This window comes from Bos javanicus, chromosome 4 (genome assembly GCF_032452875.1).
Source record: "Bos javanicus breed banteng chromosome 4, ARS-OSU_banteng_1.0, whole genome shotgun sequence".
In the NCBI taxonomy this organism is placed as follows: Eukaryota; Metazoa; Chordata; class Mammalia; order Artiodactyla; family Bovidae; genus Bos; species Bos javanicus.
Genome location: NC_083871.1, coordinates 30,712,853 through 30,728,560, shown reverse-complemented (window position 1 = coordinate 30,728,560; position 15,708 = coordinate 30,712,853). Strand labels below are relative to the sequence as shown.

Genomic DNA, 15,708 nt, shown 5'->3' with positions numbered 1-15,708 from the left:
AAAGTTCCCTTTTCTCGGTCTCCTTGTCAACAACTGTTCTTTCCTGTCTTCTTGAAGATAACCATTCTGACAGGTCTAAGGCAATATCTTGTGGTTGGATTTGCATTTTCCTTATGGTAAGTGCTGTTGACCATTTTCACACACGTGTTGGCCATTTGTTTGTCTTCTTTGGAAAAAATGCCTATTAAGCTCCTCTTTCAAAAAATTTGTTTTTTGTTGTTAAGTTGTATTAGTTCTCAATATATTTTGGGTATTAACCCTTTATTGAATACATAATTCAAAATATCTTCCCCCATTCACTAGATTGCTTTTTAATTTTAATGACGGTTTCCTTTGCTGCATAAACGTTTTTTGTTTGGTGTAATTCTGTTTATTGTTGCTTTTGTTTCTCCTGCTTTTGGAGGTAGATACAGAAAAACACTGCCAAGACTGATTTCAAGTAGCTCACCACATACGTTTTCTACCAGGAATTTTATGGTTTGGGGTCTTACATTGAAGCCTTTAATCCATTTTGAGTTAATTTTTTCTAGATGTGAGAGAGTGGTCTAGTTTTATTCTTTTATATATGGATGCCCATTTTCCCCAAAAACAGTTACTGGAAAGACTGTTTCCCCCACAATATAATCTTGCCTCCTTTGTGTTACACTGATCATATAAACATAGATTTATTTCTGGGCTCTCTATTCTGTTCCATTCATCTTTGTGCCTTTTTTTTTTTTTTGGTGCCCTTACTAAACTGTTTTGATTATCATAACTTTCTAATATGGTCTGAGGTCAGGGAGTATGATACTTTCAGCTTTGTTTTTCTTTCTCATTGCTTTGGCTTCTCAGGATCTTTTGTGTCTCTGTACAAATTTAAGAATTTTGTTCCAGCTCTGTGAAAAATGACATTTAATAAAGACTTCACTGAATCTGTAGACTACTATCAGCAGTATGGACATTTTAACAGTATTAATTTTTCTAATCCATGAGTTGACTATATCTTTCCATTTATTTGTATCTTCTTCAATTTCTTTTAATGATATATTACCATTTTCGGTATATAAGTCTTTCATCTCCTTAAATTTATTCCTAGGTATTTTATCTTTTTTGATGCAGGTGTAAATGGAATTCTTCTCTTAATTTCTCTTTCTGGTAATTAATTATTAGTGTATCAAAATGCTACAGATTTCAGTGTACTGGTTTTATATCTTGTAACTTCACTGAATTAATTTATTATTTCTAACTTTTTTTAAAGTGGAATCTTCAGGGTTTTCTGTATATAGTACAAGTCATACATAAAGTGATGATTTTACTTTTTCCTTTTTTATTTAGATACCTCTTGTTTTATTTTTCTTGCCTAACTGTCATGGCAAGGACTCCCAATATTATGTTAAATAAAAACAGTGAGAGTGGGCATTCTTCTCTTGTCCTAATCTTAGAGAAAAAGCTTTGAACTTTTCACCACTGAATACAGTATGAGTTGTGGGTTTGTCATAAATGATCTTTATTATGTTGAGGATGCTCCCTCTATATCTATTTTGTGGAGAGGTTCTTAACATAAATGGATGTTGAAATGCTTTTTGTGAAATGCTTTTTGTCAATCTACTGAGATCATGTGATTTTTATAATTCATTTTGTTAATGTGGTGTATTGATTCATTTGTTGATGTTATATCATCCTTACATCCTTGGGAAAAATCCCATTTGATCACTGTGTGTGATCCTTGTAATGTATTGTTGAATTTGGCTTACTACTATTTTCTGGAAAATTTTTGCATCTATATTCAGCAAGGCTACTAATCTTGATGATTTTGTGTGTGTGGTGTCCTTGTCTGGTTTTGCTATCAGGATAATGCTGCTGCTACTGCTAAGTCACTTCAGTTGTGTCTGACTCTGTGCGACCCCATAGACGGCAGCTTACCAGGCTCCCCTGTCCCTGGGATTCTCCAGGCAAGAACACTGGAGTGGGTTGCCATTTCCTTCTCCAATGCATGAAAATGAAAGTGAAGTCGCTCAGTCGTATCCGACTCTTAGCGACCCCATGGTCTGTAGCCTACTAAGATCCTCTGTCCATGGGATTTTCCAGGCAAGAGTACTGGAGTGGGGTGCCATTGCCTTCTCCACAGGATAATGCTATCTTTATAAAACGAGTTAGGAAGGATTCCTTCCTCTTCAGTTTTTTCAAAGAGTTTGGGAAGGATAGATATTACATTTTCTTTGAATGTTTGATAGAATTAAACAGTGAAGCTGTCTGGTCTGAGACTTTGTTTTTTGGGAGGTTTTTATTACTGATTGAATTTATTTATATTCAGATTTTCCATCTCTTCATGGTTCAGTCTTGGAAAAGTATATGTTTCTACAAATTTATTCTTTATTCATTTCTTCTATGTTGCCCAAGTTGTGGGCATATAACTGTTTGTAGTAGAGTCCTGTGATCTTTTGCATTTCATTGTATCAGTTACAACTTCTCTCTCATTTCTGATTTTTTTGAACTTTTTTTTCCCCTTGGTCAGTCTATCTAAATGTTGCCAATTTTTAAAATCTTTTCAAAGAACTAAGAAGAGCTAGTTACCTAAATCTAAAGAAACAGATTTTCTCTATTATCTTTTTAGTCTCTATTTTATTTATTTCCACTCTGATGTTTATTATTTTTTCTTTTTCTATTAACTTTGGGCTTTGATTATTTTTTCTAGATATCTGGGCTTCCCTGGTGACTCAGAGGGTAAAGCGTCTGCTTTGGGCTTTGATTATTTTTTTCTAGATATTTAATGAAAAGAAAGATTGTTTATTTAAGGTTTTTATTAATGAGGTGAACCTGTATTACTAGTAACTTCTGTTGTAAAACTTTTGCTGCATTCCATAGGTTTTGGTACATTGTACTTCTGTTTTCATTTGTATCTAGGTATTTTTTTATTTCTCCTTTTATTTCTTCAGTGACCCACTGCATGTTGTTTATCTCCACATTTTTTTTCTAGTTTTCTTCTTGTAACTGATTTCTAGTTTCACACCACTGTGGTTGGAAAAGATGCTTCCCTATCATTATAATGATCTTGAATTTCCTGGGACATTTTTGGGACCTAACGTGTGATCTATCCTAGAGAATGTTCTATGTGCATTTGAGAAGAATGTTTACTCTGCTGCTTTTGGATAGACTGCTTTGTATTTATCTATAAAGTCCATCTGGTGTAATGTGCCATTTTATTGTGATTTTATGTAATGTGATTTTAAATCAATGTTTCCTTACTGATATTGTCTGATCATTGATGCTAAATTCTCCTACTACTATTGTATTGCTGTCAAGTTCTCCCTTTAGGTCCATTAATTTTGTTTTATATATTTTGATGTTCCTATGTTGGATGCATACACATTTTATAAACATCTCATATATTTTATATCTTTCCACAGTACTGACTTTTTATAATTATGTAATGGCCTTTTTTGTCTTTTATTACGATCTTTGTTTTAAAGTATTTTACCTGAGTTACACCAGGCTTTTTGTTTCTGTTTGCATGGACTGTCTTTCTCCATCCTTCACTTTCAGTCTGCGTGTCCTTACTTCTTCTGTCCTTAATTCTTACTTCTGAAATAAAGATGAATATTTGTAATGATGAAAGGTACAGTTCACAAAGAAGATAGACATCATAAACCATCAGACACCTAACAACAAAGAAACAAGGACTCATAAAGCAAAAATCAGAAGAAATATAAGCGAAAAGGAAAAAAATATACAATCATAGTGAGACATAATAACATTTTTCTGAGAATACTTTATCAAGTGCACAAAAAATAAGAATAGAAGCATCTTGAACGATGTCATTGATATTTTCAATATAACATTTCTATTTCTGTTTATATTAATATCATATCCTACACAAATATATTTAAAATTCTGTCATATGTTGTTATTAGGTGTCCATAGCACATTTAGGGAAACTGGCAAAAAGATAACCATTATTAAATTTCAAAAGGTACAATTATTTTTTTTTGTAATTCAGTTATACATATACACGTACATTGTTTTTGAAATTCTCCATTATAGGTTATTACAAGATATTGACTATAGTTCCCTGTGCTATGCAGTAAACTTTTGTTGCTTGTTGCCTATTATTTTAAAATAAAAATCTAGCATTCTAGTCATAGTGAGTCAAACAAGTTGAATCAAAATGTCATAAATTTTTTAGTTAGGCAAAAATTTAAAAGCTTCCTAAAATACATATAATATACATATTATTTATATATATTGTATACAAGAGCTTTTCTACTACACTTGATAAAGGCTTGAGAAAGAACATCAAAAAAAAGAAGAGATGGAAAAATTGGAAAACATAACTAAATGAAATGGGAGTACTGAATATGAAATAGAAAAAGTAAACCAAAGCAAATAAAAGTAAAAGATCCTCATATAGTCCAGTGGACTTTAAACAAGACTGCTCATTAGAAACATACCTGGAGCTCTGGCCAAAAAAACAAAACAACAAAACTTGAGCATTTGTATTTTTCAAAAAATTCCAAGATAATTCTGATATGCATATGAATTTTAAAAAGTGATTACAGGTTTTTTTCCTAATAAATGGTAGTTTTGGTGATAATAGAAATCTGTTATTTTTCTGTCGACCAATCATGATACAATGGTATTAAGCGAGTGATATTTATATAATCACAATAGTGAAAGATGTTTATCAGTTTTCACAATTAATAGCCAGACAAAAGAAAAAAAGATAATTACAACTGCACACCAAAATGGGAACATGATTAACCTAACAGTACAAAAATAACCAAAAATAATTACAAACAATTTGGGGGTCAAGCAGAGTGATGTTGTAAGTGGAAGTGCATACACATGCACATGTTTTCATCTGCTCAGCCAGTCTGTTTTTTGCTGGGTGCTTTAATTCATCTGTATCTTTCTTAATTTGGGGGGGTTTATTTCCTATAGGTAGGTGTTTTCCTTTTCTTGTTTCCTGCCTAGAGAAGTTCCTTTAGCATTTGTTGTAAAGCTGGTTTGGTGGTGTTGAATTCTCTTAACTTGTGCTTGTCTGGAAAGCTCTTGATTTCGCCATCAAATCTGAAGGAGAGTCTTGCTGGGTGGAGTATTCTTGGTTGTTCTGCTGTGATTTCTACCATTCTGTCTTCCAGGTTAAGTATCCACTCTTCTCCCTCAGTTATTCTGCTATTGATTCCTTCTAGTGTCTCATTCATCTCTGTTTTTTTGTTCTTTAGTTCTCAGTTCAATTCAGTTCAGTCACTCAGTAAAGTCCAACTCTCTGCAACACCATAGACTGCAGCATGCCAGGCTTCCCTGTCCATCACCAACTCCCAGAACTTGCTCAAACTCACGTCCATCAAGTCGTTGAAGCTATCTAACCATCTCTTCCTCTGTCATCCCCTTTTCCTCCTGCCTTCAAATGTTCCCAGCATCAGGGTCTGTTCTAATAAGTCAGTTTTTGCATCAGGTGGCCAAAGTACTAGAGCTTCAGCTTCAGCATCAGTCCTTTCAATGAATATTCAGGACTGATTTCCTTTAGGATTGACTGGTTTGATTTCCTTGCAGTCCAAGGGACTCTCAAGAGTCTTCTCCAACACCACACTTCAAAAGCATCACAATTCTTCAGCACTCAGCTTTCTTTATGGTTCAACTCTCACATCCATACATGACTACTGGAAAAAGCCATAGCTTTGACTAGATAGACCTTTTTGGCAAAGTAATGTCTCTGCTTTTTAATATGATATCTAGGTTTGTCATAGCTTTTCTTCCAAGGAGCAAGTGTCTTTTAATTTCATGGCTGCAGTCAACATCTGCAGTGATTTCAGAGCCCAAGAAAATAGTCTGTCAGTTTCCATTGTTTCCCCGCATATAAGTTAAATAAACAGGGTGACAATATACAGCCTTGACATACTCCTTTTCCAATTTGGAACCGGTCCATTGTTCCATGTCCAACTATAAACATTGCTTCTTGACCTGCATACAGATTTCTCATGAGGCAAGTAAGCTGGTCTGGTATTCCCATTTCTTGAAGAATTTTCCACAGTTTTTTTGTGATCCACACAGTCAAAGGCTTTGGTATAGTCAATAAAGCATAAGTAGATGTTTTTCTCAAACTCTCTTGCTTTTTCGATGATCCGGTGGATGTTGGCATTTTCATCTCTGGTTCCTCTGCCTTTTCTAAATCCAGCTTGGACATCTGGAAGTTATAGGTTCACATAATGTCGAAGCCTAACTTGGAGAATTTTCAGCATTACTTTGCAAGCATGTGAGGTGAGTGCAATTGTGTGATAGTTTGAACATTCTTTGGCATTGCCTTTCTTTGGGATTGGAATGAAAACTGACCCTTTCCAGTCCTGTGGCCATTGCTGAGTTTTCCACATTTGCTGGCACACTGAGTGTTGCACTTTAACAGCATCATCTTTTAGGATTTGCAGTAGCTCAGCTGGAATTTCATCACCTCCACTAGCTCTGTTCATACTGATACTTCCTAAGGCCAACTTGACTTCACATTCTAAAATGTCTGGCTCTAGGTGAGTGATCATACCATCATAGTTATCTAGGTCATTAAGACCTTTTTTGTATAGTTCTTCTGTGTTCTTGCCATCTCTTTTTAATATCTTCTGCTTTTGTTAGGTCCATATCGTTCCTGTCCTTTATTGTGCCCATCTTTGTATGAAATATTGGTGTCTCTTTGGTAAAGATTTCTTGCATCTTCTCAAGCTTTGCCTCCATTCTTTTTCTGAGATTCTGGATCATCTTCACTATCATTATTCTGAATTCTTTTTCTGGAAGGTTGCCTATCTCCACTTCATTTACTTGTTTTTTGGGGTTTTATCTTGTCCTCTCATCTGGGACATAACTTCTGCTTTTTCATGATGATTAACTTTGTGTAGCATGGTTTTTGTTTTAATTGCTGTGGGATTGTGGTTCTTCTTCTGTCTGCCCTCTGATGGAGGACCGTAAGGTTTGTGTAAGCATCCTGGTGGGAAGGACTGGTGGTGGGAAAAGCTGGGTCTTGCTCTGGTGGGCAGGGTCTTGCTCAGTAAAGTTTAATCCAATTATCTAATATGGCTGGGGTTGTGCTCCGTTCTTGGCAATTTTTTGGCCTGAGGCAGACCAGCCCTAGAGTCTGGTTTGGGTTATGTATGGTTGTTTATGACTGGGTTAATGGCAACCTCCAAGAGGTATACACTATGGGGGACCTTCCCAGACTGGTGTCCCCGACCGTGTGGCAAGTTCCTGCCAACTTATATCTCCACAAAAGACCCTCCAACACTAGTAGGTAATAGGTAGTTTTGGTTCAGTCTCCTATGGGGTCACTGCTCCTTTCCTCTGAATCTTGGTGCACATAAGGTTTTATTTGTGCCCTCCATGACTGGAGTCTTTCTTTCTCCTACTCCTGCGGATGTCTTGTAATCAAATCCTGCTGGGCTTCTCAGATTCCCTGGGGATTCCCATTCCCTTTGTTAGATCCCCAGGCTGGGAAGCCTGATGTGGGGTTCAGAACCTTTACAACACTGGGAGAACTTCTTTGGTATTGTTCTCTAGATTGTGGGTCACCCACCCTGCAGTTCGGATAGGACTGAGCGACTAAACAACACCACCCTGCAGCTATGGGATTTGATTTTATCATGACTGTGTCCCTCCTTCTGTCCCACTGTGGCTTCTTCTTCGTCTTTGGACATGAGGTATCTTTTGTTCTGGTAGGTTCCAGCATCCTCCTGTTGATGGTTATTCACCAGCTAGCTGTGATTTGGGTGCTCTCACAGGAGATGAGCACACATCCTTCTACTCTGTCATCTTGATCTGGAAGTCTTTGTGTGTCCTTACTTCTGAAGTAAGTCTCTTATAGGTAAAACATAGATGAGTCTTTTTTTTTTTTTTAATCCATTCAGCCATGCTTTGTCTCTTCATTGGAGAATTCAGTGCGATTTTACTTAAAGTAATTATTGATAGGAATGTACTTACTGTCATTTTGTTAACTGTTTTCTCTTTTTGTAGTTCCTCTCTGTTCCTTCTCTTTCTCCCTTCCTGAGTGGTTTGATAGCTTTCTTTAGTATTATGTTGAGGTTACTTTCTCATTTTGTTTTGTTATTTACTATAAATTTCTGTTTTGTTGTTATTGTGAGGTTCACATACAACATCCTATGTATACGATGTTCTAAGTTGGTAACGACTTAAACTTGAACACATTACAGAACTTTACATGTTTATTTCCTCCACACTGAATAAGCTTGATGTTACCTTTTACATATTTATATTTTATGTATTTCTTACCTAAGTAATGTAGTTTTAGTTAACTTCAATACTTTTTTCTTTTAACTTTCATACTGACTTTATAAGTGATTTATTCATTAACTTTATATTTACCTTTTCTAGTAAGATTTTTACTTTGGTATATGTTCTTGTTACTAATTAGTGCCATTTCTCTTCTTATCCACAACAACTGTTACCTATTATTGATAGAAATGCTTCTCTAAAGAAGAACTGCCATTCTTTATAGAAACGATTAGTTATTATTGATATAGACTTATGGGTATTTGTTTTATCTATGGGTTATGATCTTACATTTTAGCTATTCATTTTGTTGCTGAAACTGTTCCAGCTTTGGCCACTGAATGCTCTTTCAGGTTGTCCTGTTCTTACCTCTTATGACTAGGAGTAAAAGAAACAGAGAAGCAATATGTGTTCTGAATACTAGAATCCATCTGATTAAAAAACTTTACATGAATGTGATTCTCACAACAGGTTAGGTAAGCCTTAGTATCCCCAGTACACATGGATTATAGATATAACATTCAGATAGGCTAAGTAGCTTGCCCAAACATACAGAGAAAATTTGAGATTATAAATAGGATTATACTTGGATTTGTCTGACTTCACAGCCTTTTTCTGATATACCACACTGCCTTGCTTTAAAGACTCAGGCTTTGGCTTGGGGCCATGTTCTAGTAACTGATTGCCAGGTACAAGCACTCTCTTTGTGTGTGTGTTAGTTGCTCAGTCATGTCTGACTCTTTGTGACCCCATGAACTGTAGCCTGCCAGGCTTCTCTGTCCAGGGAATTCTCCACGCAAGAATACTGGAGTGGATTGCCATTCTCTTCTCCAGAGGATCTTCCCAAACCAGGGATTGAATCCTGGTCTCCTGCATCACAGGAAGATTCTTTACCATTTCAGCTATAGGGAAGTCCTCTCTTTGTAGCAATTCCTCCAATTCTAAACTCTTGTTTCCCTTTTCCGGAGTCTCTTTCACTGGTTCCAAATCGGGAAAGAAGTACGTCAAGGCTGTATATTGTCATCCTGCTTATTTAACTTACATGCAGAGTATATCATACGAAGTGCTGGGCTGGATGAAGAACAAACTAGAATCAAGATTGCTGGGAGAAATATCAATAATCTCAGATATGCAGATGACACCACCCTTACAGCAGAAAGCAAAGAAGAACTAAAGAGCCTCTTGATGAAAGTGAAAGAGGAGAGTGAAAAAGCTGGCTTAAAATTCAACGTTCAGAAAACTAAGATCATGCCATCCGGTCCCATCACTTCATGGCAAATAGATGGGGAAACAATGGACACAGTGAGAGACTTTATTTTGGGGGGGTCCAAAATCACTGCAGATGGTGACTGTAGCCATGAAATTAAAAGACGCTTGCTCCTTGGAAGAAAAGCTATGACCAACCTAGACAGCATATTAAAAAGCAGAGACATTACTTTGCCAACAAAGGTCATCTAGTCAAAGCTATGGTTTTTGCAGTAGTCATGTATGGATGTGAGAGTTGGACTATAAAGAAACCTGAGCACAGAAGAATTATTGCCTTTGAACTGTGGTGTTAGAGAAAACTCTTGACAGTCTCTTGGACTGCAAGGAGATCCAACCAGTCAATCCTAAAGGAAATCAGTCCTGAATATTCATTGGAAGGACTGATGCTGAAGCTGAAATTCCAATACTCTGGCCACCTGATGCGAAGAACTGACTCACTGGAAAAGACTTTGATGCTGGGAAAGACTGAAGGCAGGGGGAGAAGGGGATGACAGAGGATGAGATGGTTGGATGGCATCACTGACTCGATGGACATGAGTTTGAGTAAGCTCTGATTAGTGATAGACAGGGAAGCCTCGTGTGCTGCAGTCCATGGGCTCGCAAAGAGTTGGACACAACTGAGCGACTGAACTGTCTCCCTTTTCCTAAGTGTCTTTTCCCTCCTCTCTGTTTCTGATCTTAGAGAAATGCAGTTTGGAAGCTGAAGATTTTCCAGGGCACATAAGAATTACAGAGAAACACCTTTCATTCACATCACTACACCAGCATCCCTGTAAGATTAGGGCCCATAAAAGAATCTTAACACTACGCTTCTTTGAAATAAAGAGTCATGATTTTGCTTAATGGGGGATCAAATGGACCTTTACAACCATCAGAGAGAACTGATACCCTGGAATCTTGGAATCTTTCTACCTATTTGAGTCTAGGAGGTTCCAACTGAATCACCTTTACCAAAACAACTCAAAAAGGAAGAGAAACCAGAGAGAGATGGAAAGTGGGAGGGGAAGAGAGAAGGCTTTCCTGGCAGATAAACATTTGAAGACTTTACTAAATTTTAAGTCATATGTTAAAGCTGTCAAAAGAGAATATTGGTTCTTCTCCTCACCTACCCCCTCAAAAAAACCCCACCAGAATATTTTCTAAAAGCCAACGTTATGATAGAGAATAGAAACTGTATTAACAATGACTGCCTATTTTATCTCAAGGTTTTAGAACTTGGGTGGTGGTGTTTCCTAGTAGCAAAGAATAAACACAGTCAAAGAAAAAGCTCAAGGCTGGCATGATACTCAGCCAGAAACTGAAAGCTGGGAGATAAGCCTAGTGAACTGTGCACAAGCAGCTGCACCGGCCAAAGAAAGGATGGTACCATTTATCGACTGAGCATCTAGGTATTAGTGCAGGGGTTTTACATAATACTGTCATTTACATGACAAAAGTACATGACCATTATCATTATGTTCATTTTGCAGAAGAGGAAGCTGAGGTCAGACAGGCCACGTTACTTGGCTAAAAGTTGCCTGGTTTATGTGCCAGCACCACCCAGTGTGACTCAAGCCACACCTAACATGGGAGGTGGATTGTTCCTGGAAGAGGTTGTGCAGTCTCAACCATACAGACAGATTTTGACAGTGGGGTAGAAGGGGAGGCAATGTCCTGAGTTTTGGGGGCTGTTGGTGTTATCAGGAAAGTCTGCCTTCAGTCTACACTAGGCTTGGGTTCAGGGTAAGGCTTGCAGCCTTTAAGGAGAGTGCCAAATCCAGGAAATTATAACATGGTGGATAAAAGCTAGGGCACTTCAGTGAGCCATATTTGAGCTAGAGATACAAATGACAGTGACCTGTGCCCATGGGAAAGGTGCCTGACGCCTCTAAATTGTGACATTCTCATCTGTCAAATGGGAATAACAGTCCTATCTTTCTTAAAGGATTTTATGTAAATTAAGTGAGATATTATGTGTAAAAATAAAAGCAAGCCCCATAATACTGCATATTTCAGATGCAATGCTATTGGCAACTATCTCCTGGGTCCTGGAACTCCAGGCGGCCTGGCTCTGATGCAGGCTGACTGAGATCATTTAATCAGTCTTTCAATAAAGAAATTCACATTTCACAGAGTTGAATTTTGGGGACCCCACTTGTAATCTTACAGTGGGGGTTTAGTCAATGGTGCCTGAAACACAGCAAACCTTATAGTGTACAATGGGAATAGCGATAACAACAAAGGAAAATAAAGACGAAAAAAAGCAAATTTACCAGCAGCCCAGGACCGAGTCCATAAATATTGGCCCAAATTTAAGTAAAAGTCCTCTCGTATTTTCCCTATGCTAAAATTTTAATTCGAGAGAGCCACAAGGCCCAGGTATTAGTACTGGGATATAAAGCTATTTAAATCCTCTTTGCTTTGAGTCAAGAATGGCAGAAGAAGTGCAGCCAGCTGACCCTACCAGGAGAGGAGTCAGTGTCGCCACTGAGGGGAGTTTGAAAACAGACCTAAGAGAGATGAGATGAAGACTGGTAAGTCCATCATTGCTAAAGGCATCTGAAACTAGAGAGACGCTGATAGAGATAAAACTACTCCAAATATCATAGCACAACATGCTCCTGACAATATTTTTGAGGCTCCATGGCAATGGCCCAAGCAGAACTGATACTTGATTGTACATAATATGCCTAATGAACTTTATTTAAATTGTGACAGTTTAAAGTAATTTCCAGTACAAGTGGCTTAGAAGGAGAGCCTTCTTCCATACAGTTAAATTTTGGTTTTAAACTGAATGAAGATGCACTATCAATTAAGCAATTGGCTTGATAAAAAATGCAGCATTTGACTATTTGTTTTCAAGTTTTTTCTTTCTTCCTGATCCTCCACATTTACTTCTATCAATCTAGTGATTAGAAAAGCAAAGTTCTGGTAAAGGATGAAAATGCTGGTACAAAAAGCCATGGAGCAAAACCTGTGTTGTGCCAAATAACGATGCTCTGTTCATTTCAGTGTGTTTGTCAGCAAGTGCACATAGTGATTTTCATTATGAGCTTTTACTAGAAATAAATACGGGCCCACATTTAGGGGAAAGCTGTTGCTTATTTCCTCTTCGTGGGAACCTCATTTGGCTACATCTTCAAATATGTGACTTTTATATTTTGTTGATACTGTTAGAGCCAGAAACCTACGGAGTAATTAGTTGAGGTTTTGTCTACACAGCACCAGTATAAGCAAATGGAAAGTGAAAAATTCAGCCAAATAATTGGGCTTTGTGTGTGGAGGTTCCTGCATGACTTTAAATAGCCAGTTAGCTCTTTTCTGTTCAGTAAAAAGAAAATGCATTTGCACTAATTGGCTCTTTCATCACCATGTGGACCACATTATCAGTAATTGGCCTAGGAGAGTTAAGTAAGTACGTGAGAGTATTCCTTTGTGATGGAATGGGAACGAGAAGGAGGGAGAGGATGGCTGAGAAACAAGGGAAAAGATTAGCAGGTTACACAGAAAGACCAAAGTGAGGGCTGGATTGAAGACAGAAAGGCGACAAGCAAAGTCTACTCGTGATCTACCACGTGTTAGCAGTACTGTCCTCCCTTCTTTATATTTGATTCTGTTTTCCTCCTGAATAAATTTTATAGAGTCGTGGTTCTTGAACTTTAGTATGATCACAGACACCTGGGAAACATGGTCAGACAGAAATTGCTGGGTCCACCCTCAGAGTTTCTGCTACCATAAATATGGGACAGGGCTCAAGAAGTTGCATTTCTAATAGGTTTTCCTGTGATTCTGGTACTGGTGTCCTTGAAACGGCACTCTGATAACCACTAAAGCATTTTTAAACATCAGCACAAAGAGGAACTGGTGGATGCAAGGCTGAGTCACTCGTCCAAGGTCACACATGTACTGAGTAGGGAGTGCAGCCAAGACTGAAACTCATATCCCTCTGATTTCAAGTTCCATGCTGACTCCTCAGAAACAGAGCTCGACAAAGACTTCATAACTAAGGCAAATGGCCTGCAAAAACCTTTGCCTTACTTACTTCTTTATGGCGCAGACAATGCTGATCTTGTTCCTGATATATTACTTCTCTGGTGTTCAAGAGCCCATTCTTATTCCCTATCCACTAGACCTTTAAATATTGGGGTTTCCCAGGACTCTACTTAGCTTGCTTTCTTACTTCAGTAAGATACTATTTTGTATCTTAATAAGACACTGTTTTGGTATATGAATGGTTGTCATTTTTCTGGTATTTGGTGAGTGACCATTGCTGCTGAGAGCTATATTTTAGGGACCTATTGCTTCTTGATGTGCTAGCACAAAAGAACCAAGAAAAAAGTAATCAGATCTTTGGTTGGTGAATTTCAAAAGCCAAGGTTGAAGTGTGAAATTTTAAAAAAAATTCTTGAATATCTACATGACAGGTAGAGTGCTTATTTTATGGTCCTTGCTACATGAAGATGACATAAATCTGTCAGATGGTAGCAGTGGGAAGACAGAGGAGCGACAAAGTGAACTTAACTTGCGATGGAGCCAGGGTTTGAAAGGATCACATGTATTGAGTAGAGGCAATACCTTAGAGGCTCTCCAGCCTCCAATCCAGCAGGTCACAGTGGGGCCTGTGCCAGGGTCAGGAAGCCAAAAAGAGTGAATGAGTGACCCAGTCCACCTGGCACCCATCAGTTGATGGGCTGAAGAAAGTTCCCTATGATCCGCCTGCTAACTAGCAGAGAGAACACCACCTACTGACAGGAGGGGAACATCTCTCATTGGCTTCCCATATTGGACATTTGGTCCCCAAACCTTGCTTAGTCCTCATTCTCCTCTCTAGGAGCCACTCCTTTCTGTGGCCCAGGAAACTTTTAAAAAGCATGATGAAAAGTGTTTTGAGCAGCCAGGGTGTGAATGCTGCTGAACAGAAAGTTATCGATATGGAGTCATTAAGCAGAAATTCTTTATTTATTTATTTGGCTGTGCTGGTCTTTGTTGCTGCAAGGGCTCTTTTCTAGTTGTGGTGAGTGAGGGCTACTCTGTGTTGCAGTATACGGACTTCTCATTGCAGTGGCTTCTCATTGCAGAGTACAGGCTCTAGGGCAGGTGTGCTTCAGAAGTTGTGCTTCCTGGGCTCTAGGTCACAGTCTCAATAGTTGTGGTACAAGGGTTTAGTTGTTCTGTAGCACATGGGATCTTCCCAGACCAGGGACTGGACCTGTGTCCCCTGCATTGGCAGGTGGATGCTTTTATCACTGAGTCACCAGGGAGGAAGCCTCATTAAGCAGAAATTCTGCATTTAATGTTGCAGCTCAAAGAGTCAGAAAGGGTTCCAAAAGTTTGGATGACTGGCTAAAATATGGACCAAAAGGTGGTCTATAGTAAGCAAATTAGAAATGCCAGATCTGCCTTTGTTTAGTGTAGAGGAAGAGATTCAAATGCTTAAAAAGACTGGAATGTTAGAGTGGATTTGTCATTTAAAACCAACTTACCCTGGGAGGGTTCAGAAGGCATACCCTCTCAAGGCACAACTTTGAGAAATAAATTTGTGAGGGGAGTGCTAGCATTCTTGAAGAGCTCTGTGACTGCTCTTCTCTAAAGGTCAGACCTTACAATGGAAACTGCCATCAATGAACTGAGAAATCTAAATGCAATGGTAAGATTGGATCCTGGGATGCAGGGGCCAAGTGGTTATACTCAACTGCCAAAGGCAAGATGGGCATGGTTATCATAATGAACAGAAGAGTCAAAGTAGTAAGAGGAATAGTATGACTCCCATAGACCTATGGGGTGGGCCAGTTCATCATGGTATTCCTAGAAGCAAAACAGAAAGTTTACTATATCCTTAATCTATATGAGCCAAAAGTTCTAGGTCAAGTGAACAAAAGTCTCAACTGAATCAAAAAAAACAAAGTCAAGGTCACTCACTCAATTTCTAGACTTTTGCCAGTTTACAGACCCAGAACCCTTTAAATGAAAAAGAGAGAGGCTTCCTTAAAGAAGTATGCTGCTAAAATATTATACCATTAATCTTTTCCTCAGCATTCCCCCATAGTGACCTATAACCTTTTATTAGGATAAATGTACACTGAGGAAAAAGAAGTACTCAGAATTTTTGGGAACACCTGGATACTAGCTCTGAACTGACACAAATCCTAGGAGACCTGAAAGATCACTGTTGTCCAACAGTCCAAGTAGGAGCTAATGCAGGTCAGCAATCAACGGAGT

The 15,708-nt window shown here is 38.2% G+C and overlaps 1 long non-coding RNA gene across 2 annotated transcripts in view; it reads right to left on the bottom strand.

Moving 5' to 3' along the window:
- LOC133245927 (uncharacterized) overlaps window positions 1-15,708 on the bottom strand; it is a 230,588-nt gene that overhangs the window by 65,276 nt on the left and 149,604 nt on the right. For both annotated transcript variants that reach the window (XR_009735818.1, XR_009735819.1), the window contains exon 4: window positions 3,458-3,561. This is a non-coding gene — a long non-coding RNA (uncharacterized LOC133245927). The remainder of the gene's footprint in view (window positions 1-3,457; window positions 3,562-15,708) is intronic.